Genomic DNA, 10,343 nt, shown 5'->3' with positions numbered 1-10,343 from the left:
GAGTAAGAAGCCCTTTTCAACAAGGTGGTTTATGTTTTCCTGAGTGAGAAAATGGTTATTCGCTGGAGAACCTGACTTGACTTGAAGAACAAGGATCATTTGTTCAGCTTTTGGTCGACCAGAACCTTGTATTTTTCTCTTGTGTGCATTTCGGTCAAGTCAGTTTCCCATTATCAAGTCAGAGTCAAAATAGGAGAAATGACTTCCAAATAATTTATCAGTGTATTTGATCAAGAACTTGTATCTACAATATAAGAATAACTACTACAGCTTAATAAAAACAACCCATTTGGAAATAGGCAAGGGATATGAGTAAGCCTTCCTGCAAAGATAGTAATGGCTGGTCAACAAGCACACGATTAGTGATTAGGAAATACAGATTAAACCATTACATGATCTACTTCATACCCATGTGAGTGGCTACAATAAAAAAGTAAAGAACAAATGCTTGGAAGGAGGTGGAGAAACTGGAACCCTGACAGCCTGCTGGTGAGGGTTATAAAACAGCACAGCCACTGTGGAAAATGATTTGGCACTTCCTCAAAATCCTAAGCTAGGGATTACCATATGACCCAGAACTCTACTCCTAGATATGGAACCAAGAGAAATGAAAATATATCCATGCACAAAGTGTACAGTTACTTGCTTTCCCTTGTTGAGTTACAAGAGTTTTTTTTATAAATATTGTTTGGATACAAGTGCCTTATTAGAGATGAACTATTTCCTCCTATCTTGGGGATTGACCTGTAATTTATTGTCTCCATTTGGTAAAATGGGAATAATGGTGGTTTTCAGCCATCTCAGCAGTACACTTAAATACTCATGACTAAGATGCAATTTTACCAAGACTCAAATTTTCCCTGCTTCATATGTGAGTAAAATCATCTGTTTTGTAGAACCTCAGGAGAACCTTTCTTGGACCCTGACTATCTCTGTTTCTGTGGAATTCATGTGGAAGGAACTGAGAGTCTACAGGCTAGCTGCACTAATACAGCAACCACTAGCCACACGTGGCTATTAAAATTAATTAAAATGAAATATTCAGTTCCTCAGTGGTGCTAGTCTCTTTTCAAGTGCTGAACAGGCATCTAGCTGGCCGCCATTTTGGACAGTGGCTAGTGGCCACCATTTTGGACTGTGTGATAGAGAAGGTCGTCCTCACTGCAGAAGGATCTGTCTGCTGTGGAGTGAGATGTTGGGATCATTTCATGTGACTTTCTGTTCAGCTGCAGAGCCAGTGAGGTAAGGCTTTTGTGTACACTTGGCTGAGTAGCCCCTTCCCAGCATTTCTCTATGTGCACTATCACAGTGACCCAAATGGGAGAAGAGACGCTTCCCCAAGTCCCTAATGCTCACCAAGGTTTGAGTGCTAGGAAAAAAGGAGCTAGTACTATTACAAACAGACAGTCAGCTTCTGGAAGTTTTTTCCAGTTATAGAGTCAAGAAAACGCTCTGGAAATGGTTAAATGGGGATGAGACCCAGGGAGGGGGAGAGGGAAGGAAAGAAGGGAAAAGTATAAAAAAATGAGAGAGAAAAGAAGGAAAACATGGAAACAAAGCTTTTGTAAAAGGGGAGACTGGAGTCTGGAGATAGTTTAACAAGGACCCCACCTCCCAGCCCAAGGAGCCTGTCAATCTGGCATTAATCACTAGTAGGTTTTTCCCTAGTGACTTTGGACATAACCTAATTAGATTGTAATGCACTAGCATTCTCTTCTTGACTTAAAAAACAGAAGTAAATTCCTTTTGTTGGTAGGGTTGCTCTTACATTGTTTTCTTTTTTCTTGATCTTCCTGCCTTTGAAATCATGCTTCCTGGGAGGCAACCTCTTGGATGTTTTGTTTTGTTTTGTTTGAGACAGGGTCTCACTATGTAGACCAGGCTGGTTTTGAACTTGTGGTGATCCTCCTGCCTCAGCCTCCCAAGTGCTGGGTTTTCAGGCATGCACCACCACACCTGGCCGTATCCCTGTGGGTTTATGGGTGTGTTCCCCGGTGTGGGTCCTGAGAATAGCTTCTTTTTGACTTGACCCACACTGTGCCTCTTCAGGGGAAAGTGCATTGAGTCAGGGCTGCGGTATCCTACAGTCAGCGTCTCTCCATCTGCTAGCCTGCCCAGATCAGGCCCAGGGAAGGAGCGTAGACATCCCCAAGGTGGGAAGAAGGGATACACTTAGACTATTTCAGCAGTTCCTAAACCCGGGTTTTAGCAGGTCTTCCTTGGAGCAGGAATCTGCTGTGAGTAAATTTTCAAACAGTGGGTTAAGCACAACTAAGCAGGTGTCTTTCCTGGAAGGGGTACGAGGCCTTTCATAAGGTGGTGGCTGTTCCATGTCTTCTAGGGTGTTTCCCAGATTTCCCCGACCACAGCGCTCTATGTGGCAGGGCCTTGCAGGGGACCAGTGGCCTGCAGGACCCCCATTTAGGCATCGCCGGGCTGAAGAGTGGTGGTCTGGGAAACAGGAAAACACCCACCCGGGGCAGCTCGGATGGAGCGATTTTATAAATACTTCTGCTTTCCGTTTCTCATTTTTGTTTCTCAGTGTGATTATTTTTAAACCACGCAGTCGTCATTTGAAGCTTTCATAGACTCGGGCTCTTATCAGATGAACGAACCCCAAACCTCGCAGGGTTAGGAGCATCACCTGCTTGAAGAGAAGGTAAACAGCACTCTCTGATTTTGTTTTTAAAGGAATCTGTTGAAGTTGCTGATTTCAGTTCTTCCTGGCCCGCATTTAGGGCCTACTAAATAAATATTTCTGCTTCAAGGGAAAACCACATTCTAGAAAACACACAATTGATAGGCAATTCTTTTATGTTGAGAGGTCATTGATGACTTTCAGAAGGCATTTAGAGCTCAGAGGGAAAATGTCAAGAGGACAGATTATATGTGCGTCTTGTTCCTATTTATACTTTTCTGGGCTGATCAACGAAGTGAACTTTTATTTAACTTGGTCTAGTAGAGTGCTAGCCAGAGCAGTGTCTGATTATAACGATAAAAATAACAAGAGCTAACATTTCTTAAGTAATCACCATATTCCAGGCATTATTTTAAGTATTTTACCTGTGTTAGCCACTTAATCCTTACAAAAATCGAGTGAAGTAGTTTTTCGTTTTGCCCTCACTTTATAAATGCAGAGCTATAGTGGACATTTTATAGCGGTGAAGGCTAGAAGCCATTGGTGGGTTGGTGTGACTAACAAAGCAGGTTTTGTAGTATGCGTCTTAATTCTGAGGTAGCGCTCATAATTTTCATAAAATCCTTGGTAGTATATAATAGATACAGTTGATTTTGTGGTTAATTTGTTCTCCTTTAGCTGTCATTGGTTTTTTTTACTTCTTTTTTTTTTTTTTTTTTTTTTGGTTTTTCTCCAGTACTGGGAACCGAACTCACGACCTTGCGCTTGCCAGGCAGGCGCTTTTGCCACTGAGCTAAATCCCCAGCCCCGGTTTTTTTAACTTCTAATTTGCGATTTTTACATGTCAGTAGATCCTGTAAAAATGGACTTTATTTGTGTATTTATTCAACAAACTTTTCCTGGGGGCAGTTTCTGGATTTAACGGTAGGGATGCAAAGATTCTGGCGCTGGGAGACCCTGTTCTCACAGCGATGGTACCAGGTGGAGGGGAGGTCGCATCCTCCAGTGACCCTCTCTCGAGCCATGACGGACAGTGGCTTTTTGCGTCCTGGTTTTACAAATCACAGAGACGTCCACAAGCCGCCCTGGGACTCACTGCAGGGGAGAAGCTACGCCCTTTGGATGACCTCAGAGTTCTCCAGCCCTGGCTGAATGTCACCCAGGACACTCAGCGGTGGGTTGCAGCACAAGGCTGTGCTTTCATGTGGGCTTCTCGCCGTCGGGGAGGGGTCGTCAGGGAGAGACGGTGCTGTGCTGGGAGTACCACAGGCCCCGCTGACAGCCTCCTTCCGGGCCCTGAAGGTCAAGTCCCGGGGGCTTCCTGTGCTGCAGGGGAGGGGAGGAAAGCCGGGGTGCGGCCGTGATAGGACGCCTGTGACCCTGAGGACTCGGGTTCGTCTTGGTGCATAGTGAGTAGTGGGCCGGGCTCCTGGAGGCCTGTTTGCCCGTGTTAGGACCTGGCCACACGGCCCTTCCTCCTCCTCCTCCTCTCTCCCTTCCTCCTTCTCCTCCTCCTCTTTCTCTTCCTCCTTGGCCCTTTGCACTGAGCTACGTCCCTAGCACTTTCACAGTCTTTTATGAGTCAGGGTCTCAGTAAGTTGCTAAATTGCCCATGAAACTCGGCAATCCTCGTTCCTGCCTCAGCCCTCATCCTGCTGGGATGGCAGGTGTGGGCTGCCACGCCTGGCTCGGTGCTTGCTTTGGAGGACTGTGTGTTGGGTGCTCTGTATGCCCACGGCAGAGCCCTAAGCAGCGCTCCTGCGCTTGGCTTGGTGTAAACTTACCATTGCCCTGTGAGGCGTGCACACCTCGCCCGGGCTCAGTGGACAGCAGAGCACGATGTTCTGAGAGGCTGAGGAGTTGCCTCCATCAAGACTCAGACAGGGAAGTTGGTTTTGGGGGCAGTGGTTTGTCTTTGTCTTGGGTAGAAACCCAATTAAACCCATCCTAAGAAGATGGAGATCTTAAGAAACAGACATCTGGGTACCCTGCTTGAACAAAGCAATAAAAAACTGTTATCTTTATTGTTGGAGCTATGAAGTGGTTATTTGTCTTTGGACAACACCAAGAAATCTTTTTTTTTTTTCTGAGACGGGGGTCTTGCTATATAATTGAGACCAGCCTTGAACTCACCATGTAGCCTAGGTCACATTCACAGCGATCCTCTTGCCTCAGCCTCCTGAGTGCTGGGATTACAGGCATGTGCCTCCCCACCCAGCTCGCAAACAAGAGGTCCTTAGTCATCTTTGGCTTCTGTAACTCTAGCCTGGATAAAAGGGCGGTGGGGATAAACAGCTAAGGGACCTCAGGAATTAACCTACATGGTTTCACCACAGCAGCAAGACACTCATTGTGAATAAAATGTGATACAGTGATAGGCCAAATCTCAGGGGCCCGGAGTGATTCAAGATGAAAACAACCACTAGTTCTATTCTGCCCCCTCCCTCTCCCCAAATTCCGGAACCACCGCTTTCCCAGCTGTGATGGCCAGCAGAGGTTCTCTGGGTTTAGGTCTGTTTTGTGTGTCTGCATCCTCAGTGTTTGGCCCTTGAAATGGACTCAGTGTATGTGGGACAAGTGAATGTGAATCTGGTGTGGCTAGATGTTTTGGCTTTCTAAGTAACAACATGGGTGTTTATATCCTGCATTAGCTGCAATGATGGAAAGGTACATAGTCTGTAATATTTTTCAGAAGAAAGTTTTCAGAATGAACACATTATTATTCTGATGGAAGACTTTTTTTAAGCCATCAAAATATTGATTAGAATTTATACTTGTCCTAGATCCTAGAAATGGCATACAGCTAATACAAAATGAGCTACTTGATTAGATTGTGAGATTAATTGGAAGATTTTATTTATTATCCTAGCCATAAATTTTTATGGAGCCTCCATGTTTTTCATAGTGTCTTTAGATGATTGCATGATTATAATCAAAACAAACATTTATCAGGCTTTACTTGTGTTCCAGGAGCTGTTCTATTGTATTACATTACATTTAATGTGTTACATTAACATTTACTGCTCATGACAACCCATGAAGCAGATACTGTTCTTAGCCCCATTGTATGAATAAAGGCAGATATAGAGAGATGACCCAAGATATACGGCTGGTAATTCATAGAGCCAAGTTCAGACCTGGGTGGGCTGGTCTAGATTTTTTTTTTTCTTTTTTTGAGACAGGGTCTCGCTATGCAGTTCAGGCTGGCCTTGAGCTAACTTTGTAGCCCAGGCTGGCCTCAAACTTGCTATGATCCTCCTGCCTCAGCCTCCCGAGTGCTGGGATTACTGGCGTGCACCACCACGCCCAGCTTGGTCCAGATTGTATTTCTTAACTATTGTGCTCTGGTGTCTTTGACAGCATTGGTACTCTGGAAATCTTGACAACTTAACTATAAAGTGTTCCCATGTGGATCTCTTTGAGATATCTTGCTTAGAGTTTGTTGAGTTTCTTATATGTAGTATATTCACATCTTTTATCACATTATCAGTTTTGGACATGAATTTCTTCAAATATTCTTAATACTTATTTCTCTCTCTCTTCTCCTTTTGGGTTCCCACAATGTCTCTTTTGTTTTGCTTCATAGTGAGCCACAGGTCCTTTGGGCTTTGTTTATTGTTCTTCATTCTTTTATCTTTCTGCTTCTTAGATTGGATTATTTCAATTGTCCTATCTCCAAATTTGCTGATTCTGTCTTTTTTCTGTTTAACTCTGCTGTGGAAACCTTGCAGGGAATTTTTCATTTCAATTAATGTATTTTTCATCTGCAGGAATTCTGTTTGTTTCCTGTTATAATTTCTATCTATTGTTATTCCTATTTTGTTTATACCTTGTTTCCCTAATTTCCTTTAATTCTTTGTCTATGATTTCCTTTAGCTCTTTGAGCATACAGTAATTTCCCTTATTTCTGGAGGTATGTTCCAAGACTGGCAGTGGCTGCCAAAAACCACAGATAATATATCAAACTTTATAATTTCCTGTCTTTTCCATTTTAGTTAAGTTGTCATTGCATATATTGTGGCTGCAAATTATTTTTGGAATGCATAGGAGTTTATTTCTTCATAATTGTAAGAGGTCTTTTCATGTCTTTTAAAACCTTTTTATTGGTACATATTTTTCATACATATTAATCATATTCATCATAGAAAATTTGTACCTGTACATAATATATCAATTCTTTTTCCCATTTCCCTCCCCTCTCTCCATCCCTTTTTCCCTTCCCCATTTACATAAGCTTTGTTTCCATTTTTTTCTTCCATTCTTGTTTCTTTTTCTCTTCTTTCCCTTCACCTGCCCTGCCTGCTCCTCTTCCCATCTGAGCGTGTCTTTCCCAATTCCCACTATTTATTCTCTATTATTCTCCTTGTTTACCCTTTGGGTCTCTCATATAAGAGAAACGATGCAAAATTTAAACTTGTGTGTCTGATTTAGTTCACTTACGATTACGGTCCTGAGGTGCACCCATTTTCCTACAAATGACTCAGTTTATCCTTCTTTGTGGAAGAGTAGTGCTCCATTGTATATAAGTACCACATTTTCTTTATCCATTCATCTTTTAATGGGCATTTGGGCTGTTTCCAACATTTAGCTAATATAAATTGTGCTGCTATAAACATGGATATGCTTATGTCATTTTGGTGTGATGCTTTTAAGTCTTCTGGGAAAATACCTAAAAGGGGAATGGCTGGGCCCAATGGAACCTCTAGTCTTAGTTTTTTGAGGAATCTCCACACTGATTTCCCTAGTGGTTGTCCCAGGTTACACTCTCACCAGGAGTGGAGAAGGGTTCCTTTTTTTCCCACATGTGGCTGTAAATTTTGCAGTCTGAAGAGTGACATTAGAACCAACACAATTATTTTTTTCTTCTTCACAATTTCACAAATGCATTTGTTTTTACTGTGCATCTTCACAACCTCAGCCTACAATTTTTTTCTATTATTATCAACATGAAGACTTTTGCCTTTTTTCCTTAAAAGAAGCACTTTATGGCTTCTCTTTGGCTCACACGAATTGCCGATATCAGTACACTTGCATGTTAGGGCATTGCTAAGTGAAAGAAAGATTGCTTGACTACAAGCACTGTGATATTGTGAGCTGATCTGATAACTGAGACAACAATTAAATGACCAATGGGTGGGTGTTACGGTTTGTATCTGTGTGTCCCCTCCAAAGCCTCATGCGGCCCTGGGGCAGGCTTTTAGAGTTTGATGATTATGGGTGTGAGAGCTACACCCTCTCTGGGGTGGGTAGTTTGCATATGTAAGAGAGAGGAAAAGGGTGCTTGAGGCCATTCCTGGCTTTTGTGCTTGTTGCTTTGGCTGCGTTCTGCCGCCATCAGCTGTAGCTCTCTGCCATGTGCCACTCTGCCTTGAAGCCAGCCAAGTATGGACTGAAACCTCCACAAACTGTAAGTGAAATAAACCTTTCCTTCCTTAATTTTGGGCGTCAGGTATTTTGTCCCAGCAGCGAGAGAAAAGTAACCAAGACAGTGGGCAATAGCTACTGCATGGATACATGGACCAGAAGAACGATCTAAGTTCCTAGGAAGGATGGAGAAGCTGGCCAAATTTTTCCTCATTCTACTCAGAATGTTGTGCAGTTTAAAACTTATGGTTATTTGTTTTCTGGAATTTTCCATTGAATCTTTTGTGACTATGGTTCACCATAGGTGACTAACACTGCAGAAAATGAACTGCAGAGAAAGGGGCTACTGTATTGAATACAGTTGACTTAACATTTTTGGTTAGTGATTCTAGCATCTGGGTTTCCTTGTTAGTGGTTTCTGTCACATTCCTTTTGTTCCCACAAATGGCCGCGTTTTCCGTTGCATGCATTTTTTAAACTGATAATGAGACATTCTGAGTATTATAATGTAGTAATTCTGAAAATCTAATTTTTGCACGTCTCAGGGAGTGCTGACTTTTTTTGAGAGGTGATGTTGTCCATTGTGATTTTTCTAAACCATTTTTGCAAGTTTGTGTTTCTTGTTTTGTGGGGTCTCTGAAGTTTCTGTTCTGTTCTCTCCGTGGTCAGCCAGTGACCTGACAGAGATTACCTTAAATGTGTGGTCCCAAAAAGGGGAAGAAAGAGGAGTTTGTTTCTTAAACTTTCCTGACAGATGCTGTCAGGGGATCCTTCCTCAAGGAAGGCCAAAGCCAATGTGGCACCTATGTCAGTCTATCAGGCCCTGCCAGACCTGCTCAAATGCACAATGCTGAACTTTGGAGGACAGGGTCCCTCCCACTGCCTGCCCTGGTATTGGCCAGTTTATCCTGGAATTCCATTCTTATAGCTGCGGTGGCGCTGTGGGGTGGTAGCTGGTTCCCCCAGTCTGCTCACTCGGGAAAGAGTGGCAGCTTCTGTCTTCATCAGCGTACCCCTGCTCTCTGTAAGTGCCTGGTTAGGACCCCGAGTTCCTGGCTGGCTCATTGCAATCACTTCTAAAGGCTCAGTGATTGCTTCAGTGGAGAGATGACTACTAGAGCTTCCCGCTGTGTGACTTCACTTCAGAGAGCCTGCTTTTTAAATTTTTTACTTATTTTATGCTTTCTAGCTTTATTAAGGTATAATGGACAAAACTTTTATACATCTAAATTTTATACCATGATGTTTTGGTGTACATGTATATTGTAAAGGTATTACTATAGTCAAACTAATTAACATATCAATGCCCTCACATAGTTCCTTTGGTATGTACACATACAGTGAGAATGCTTAGGATCTAGCCACTCTCTGAGCCAATTCCCAGTGCAAATGCATTGGATTTTGTTTTTATTTGTGTTTTTCTTCCGGTACTGGGAATCGAACTCACAACCTTGCGCTTGCCAGGCAGGCGCTGTGCCGCTGAGCTAAATCCCCAGCCCCCACAGTGCATTGTTATAAATTTTAATCACAGTGCCTCTAGAGTAGATCTCCAGAACCCATTCATTTCATAACTGAAATTTATGTCCTTAGTCTAGCATCCCTCCATTTCTCCAACACCTAGCCCTTAACAGCCCCCAGTCTATTTTGTGTTTCTCTGAGATCTGGTTGCTTCTACTCTACATGTAAGCGAGATCATACAGTATATGTCTTTGTATGTCTGGCTTATTTTAAAGTAGCATCCTCTAGATTCATTCATGTTGTCACATAGGGCAAGATTTTCTTCCTAAAGGGGCATTGTATTCCATGGGGTGTACACACCACAGTTCCCTATCCATTCTTCTGGACACTTAGTTTGTTTCCATCTCAGCTATTGTAAACAGTGCTCCAGTGAACATGGTAGTGCCGATATCTCTTCAGCCTACTGACTTCATACCCTTTGGGTGTATGCCCAGGAGTGGGGTTCAGGGATCTTACGGTAGTTCTATTTTTAATGTTTTTAATCCTTGCCGTACTGTTACCCATTGTGGTAGAACCAGTGCACGTTCCTGTCATTAATTCCTATCTTTTCTCCACATCAGTACTAATGCTTACTATCTTCTGGTTTTTGATAATAGTCTTATTAACAGGTGTCAGGTGATTCTCACTGTGGTTTTAATGTGTATTTTCCTGATGATTCATGATGTTGAATATATTTTTGTATACCTGTTGGCTATTTGTAGATCTTTTGAAAAATCTGTTAGGTACTTTGCCCATTTTTAAGGGAGTTACATGTTTTCTTCTAGAGTTTTGTGAATTCCATATGTGTTTTGGATGTTGATCTCTTATCAGATAAATGCTTTTC

General features: G+C 42.6%; 1 protein-coding gene across 1 annotated transcript in view; it reads left to right on the top strand.

Moving 5' to 3' along the window:
• Positions 1 to 2,552: 2,552 nt before the first annotated feature.
• The window catches only part of Tmcc3 (transmembrane and coiled-coil domain family 3), a 225,943-nt gene continuing 218,152 nt past the window's right edge, over positions 2,553 to 10,343 (top strand). The window contains exon 1 of the mRNA XM_013518415.1: positions 2,553 to 2,659. The gene's annotated coding sequence lies outside the window, so the exon portion shown is untranslated. The remainder of the gene's footprint in view (positions 2,660 to 10,343) is intronic.

The sequence above is a fragment of the Chinchilla lanigera genome, unplaced genomic scaffold (genome assembly GCF_000276665.1).
Source record: "Chinchilla lanigera isolate Chin_1 unplaced genomic scaffold, ChiLan1.0 scaffold00004, whole genome shotgun sequence".
Taxonomy (NCBI): domain Eukaryota; kingdom Metazoa; phylum Chordata; class Mammalia; order Rodentia; family Chinchillidae; genus Chinchilla; species Chinchilla lanigera.
Note: the sequence above shows the minus strand (reverse complement) of the source record. Positions and strands in the feature narration are given on the sequence as shown.